Below are 4,940 nucleotides of genomic sequence, written 5' to 3'. Positions count from 1 at the left end.
TACTGAGAATATGGGAGGTCACCATGAGTGTGGTAAAGGAAGAAAGAGGGGTTGTAAAGTCTAGTTGGGAGTTGGTTATGAATTGCATTTTGTTTACTTCCCTTTGAGGGACTTGAAAGATAAATGACATTCTTTTCATTTTAACTTCACTTCCTTTTGCTTGTTGGATCCAGCTTCTTTATAAGATATTCCACTTCAGGGCTGAAGTTCTCTCCTTTTGGGCTACTGCAGAAGGACACTGAGCTCTCTGAGGGCAGGGGGCATATTTTCTTTATTTTGTATTCCTGAGTGTAGCAAAGTGTTTGCCAAAGAGTTGGAGCTCAGTGAGTACTGGAATGGACATAAACGGGACTGTCCTCTATCTGACAGAGTGGGCTTGTTTTAGCCCCCCGGGGAAGAGCAGCCCAATGCCATGTGTGAGGGCCAACTGGTTTTTCTACTCCATTTTCCTCTGGCTTGTCTATTTATTTTAGTGTTCTTAGCTATTTAGCTTTTAAAGCTTCAAGAGTTTTGTTAAGGTATAAATGATTCACAATAAACTGTACACAAATTTAAAGCGTATAATTTGGTGAGTTTTGAATATAGGAACACCCAGGGAACCAACAAATAATGAACAAGGCCATCGCCCTAAAAGTTTCCTCTCAGTATCGATGTTTTGGTATGTTTTACTTTGACTCAACGTTTTATTATCTAGAGATAAAGAGATGAGATAGGGAATGGGTGAAACAGGATTCATCATGAACTGATAATTATTGAATCTGGGTGCTAGGTACATGGGTTCATTTTCACACTTAGGTGGGCAGATAACTTTTTTCCCCCCAGCTGTGGGAAAGCGAGATAACTCTTAAGTACCCACTCCCATTTCAATTAGTAGTGAATTGAAAGTCATGAGAGTTGCTTGGGTTGTCTTGCAAACAGCATTTTCAAAGAATCTGGGCACTATGACCTTCGCTGAAAAGCAACTTAAAGGTGGGGGAGGGGGGCGACGGTGTATGTTTGCAGTGTGAACTGTAAGATACATTTTCTTCTCCTTCCATGCATCATCTCATAGTCACTGGGAGTGGAAGGAAATACATCTGTCAGTTTTGGAGGAAGAACTGGCTTAGAACAAGAGAGCTCTCAACTCTCTTTCCCCAAATTGCAGACTTGGTAAAGTCAAGAAGGACCATCCTACCTTGGTTTTTTACAGGAGACTTTAGGTTTGACTAAACACTTGTACTCACCAACTGGTTCAATTCTTAAGAAAATCCTTAGTTAAGAATAGCTCCATTTTTAGAAGGAGAGCTAGAGACTTGGAGAAGTTAATTTGTTCAAGTTATACAAACCGGTAAGTGCTGGGGCTGTGGTCGAACCCCATGTGGTTTGTGCTATGGTTACTGTAGAAAACTGGAAGGAAGTGGAGAAAAAACACTTTGAGGGCAAAGGTGAAACACTGGACACCAAGAAGCTTCCTTGGGCAGTCAGTCTACTCAGGATCGACTCCCCACTGTGGATTAGGGCTAAGCAAGAGGTGAGGGCCAATGGTTTAAAGCAGACTTTTCAGATATGTTACATTCACATTGGTAAGGTTTCTACTCCATGCAACAACAAAAGTCTGCCAATGAAACTTGCCGTGCTTAAAATAGTAAATGCCTTTTTGATTAGAGGAAAACAGTAGAAAATTATGGCTTCTGATGCCCTTTCAAAATATGAGTCCCAGGCCAAAGGCTTCTGTTGCAGGGCAGAAAAGTATCCATATTCCCACCATATAGAGATAGTCATTTACACTTGATCTTAGCCAAAAGGCTGAGAAGCGATTGGAGATAGTCATTTAGATGAACATTTTGCTGTATGTGCCTTTATATATGTGTATGTGCACACATTCACAAGCATATTTATGTTCATATAGATGTAAGTGTACATACATGTACAGACATTAAAAAAAATGGGATCCTGGGGCACCTGGATGGCTCAGGCCATCGAGCATCTGACTCTTGATTTTGTTCAGGTCCTGATCTCAGGGTTGTGAGATCAAGTCCCGTGTGGGGCTCTGTGCTTGGTGTAGGGTTTGCTTGGGAGTCTCTCCTTCTCCCTCCGCCCCTCCTCACCTCAAATAAATAACAAAATCTTTAAAAAATGAAATAAAAAATAGAATCGTTGAATACCGTTTTACATCCTGCTTCTTCCATTTATGAGATTACAGACTTCTTTTAATACATCTAATTAGAAACCTATGGTGTTGTTTCCAGGCCTTTCAAAAAATCACCATTTTTCTTAAACTAGGAACAGATTTTCTGAATTAAAAGAGAGGACACAGTAAAAGATATTTCTTCCTCCTTCCGCTTATACAACCATACCTGGCAGCTCTTGTATCAACTTCTGACTGGGGCTTCTGACCCGCCGATCCCTATGAAATATTATCCTCCTCCCTAACTTACACAGCAACAGCCTCTCCCCATTTCATGAGACCTGTCCTTCACCCCAACTCTAAACACTGAGTAAGTAATTATTCTTTTCACCAGGCATCTCAGCCCTCCTAAACCTTAGATTAAGTGCAGAGAGCAAAACATGAGTCTTTAAATTTATCTTTAAATTATCTCGGTTACTATGATTCTCAGAATCAAGCTTTATATAAATATATAACCATTTCTTATTGCTCAGTTTGTGCAAATGGACCTGGAGCTGGTCATTGCCGGCAATCCCTCTCTCTGCTCAGTTGCCTTGAAGCTCCCTCCCACCCTAAACTACCCTGTTGAAAGCCAGTTCCTAGATTTTTTTAATGATGTAAAAATCATAGAAAGGGTACAGAAGGCCTGGCCCTGAAGGGAGAGGTGGAGAGAGGTTTAGTCAAATAATAATAATAATGGCCTGGCCCCTTTGAAAAAACAGAGCAACAAGTTTTAGGTTGCATTGTAAAGATTATTGGCTTTTAAGTAAACCACTCTGGTTTGGGACCATCATTTTAGTGGCCTGACTTTGTTCGATCCCAGCCACCAGCCTCTAGGTCCTGCTGGTCTAAGTAACACCTCCCTGAAGAGTCTCAAGCTTACTCCTGAAAGGCAGGGCTCACAGAGGAGGGTCCTGACAAACTATATTCAGTCTACCATTCCCTCCTACACCTTGCCCTTGAAGCAGCTGACTCTAAAATAATTAGTGCCCAGGACTGGCTGACCACTCCCTCTCCTCCTTTCTGCAAACCCGTCCCATTCAGTGCTGCCAAGGAAACTTCTCAGGTGGGCTACAGGGACAAACTGCGGCCCACATTGCCATTAGTCCTTGCCGGGGGCAGGGTCGTACTGCTTGGGAATCCTGCTTCAGGTGTATCTCCAACCCCAGCCCCCACAACTGTGCTAAGCCGTAGGCAAATGACCACTGAAGCTTAGCCCACTTATCAGTCAACTAACTTCTCATTATGTTCTGTATTCCCACAAGGAACAACAGTAATAACCCAGGCAGTAAAACAGAGCCACAACCTGAAAGAAAAGAGATCCATCGTCTCCATCTGGTTTACCCATTGCTGAGAACAGTCACTCCACTCCACACCTGGGAGATGCCCAGGCTACTGCCAAGGCCCATTCAGTACTTAGCTCATCTTCCCTGTTACTTTGCTCAGAGATTCCGGTACCAGCAATCCCACGCTCCAACTATGCCATGTTTTTCTTCCCTCATTATGTCAAAGCTTCGGGGAAATAGAATGTCTTCATACGATGTGTGAGGATCACTCTTAAATTAAGATGGTTATGAGGAAAGAGGAAAGAATCGGGTGTTTCATTGTACTGCGCTCTATTAGATTTACGATTATTAAATGATAATAAACAACCATGGCTTGGGGTGCTTAATGTTTTGTCAAGAATTTGATCTATTTTCCCAACATGCCCTGCTTTTCATTCCTTCCCTCCCCTCTTCCTTCTTTGCCTCCTTGGCCTAGAGCGGCTGCTGGGACCCGTGAGCTGGTGAGATTTCTGACCAGAGAGTATCAAGCATGTGCAATCTCTCTACGCACCAACAACATTGGCTCAAGAGATTGTAAACGGGCTCCACTAACACCTAGTCAATAGCTTACACTTGCTAAAATATAAAGGCCATTTCTAGAATCAAGCGTTCAATGAGGCAATCTTAAAAGATGGTAGCCTATGTGATCTTTGTGATATGCCCTAAAAAGGCATATATATCTTTAAACTGTTTTCCTTTTATTCCCTCCCTCCCCCCAACTTCTCGCAGGATTAAACAACCTGTTCTTTTCCTTGACGTCCTTCAGCCCTTGTTTTGTGCATCTGACGAGGAGGTAAAACAATCGTGAGACGCTGGGGGGTGGTTGCTTCCCTTATGCACTTTAGCATCCTCGAGGCAGAACTAATAAATATTCAGCCAGCGCGGAGTTGGTCCATCCCCACGTGCGTCCTTCGCAGATCCATGCCAGCTAAGCTTTCACCAACAGTTTTACTTGGTAATTTACAAGTGTTCTGGCTGCACTCTGCACCTGCCAGTATCGCAGTAATTAGTTTAGGCTGCAAAATGATTTCTAAATTAAGGTTCCGGACTTGTAAAATCAAGAAAGGCTGATAATCACCGTTGTGACTGTGGTAGCCAACGAGTAACGGGATAGAAGGCTGGGACAAGTCCGTCCGACCACCCCCCACCCCAGTGCACCTCAGGGGTCTCTACGAGGTGCAGGTGGAGAACAAACAGCTCCACAGTTAGAGGCGGGTGGTAGAGACCGTGTGCGATGGTTTACAGACACGCTCTTGCTCCTGTTCTATATAAGCAGTATTTTTGGGGGGGTGGGGGGTGTGCGTGTGTGCACAGGGCTTGGGCATTTTAGGGCACACAAAGCTTGAGCATCGCGCCCAGGAGCGCCCACGGGTCCTGCAAGGTGCGGAGGGGCGAGCGTCCGAGCAGGTGGGACGGAGGGCGGCGCGGGGAGTCGGACTTCTCGCTCGGGGCGAGGGGGGCCGGGAGCC

The sequence above is a fragment of the Vulpes lagopus genome, chromosome 12 (genome assembly GCF_018345385.1).
Source record: "Vulpes lagopus strain Blue_001 chromosome 12, ASM1834538v1, whole genome shotgun sequence".
Lineage (NCBI taxonomy): Eukaryota > Metazoa > Chordata > Mammalia > Carnivora > Canidae > Vulpes > Vulpes lagopus.
The sequence above is the reverse complement of the archived record's forward strand: the minus strand, read 5'-3'. Positions refer to the sequence as shown.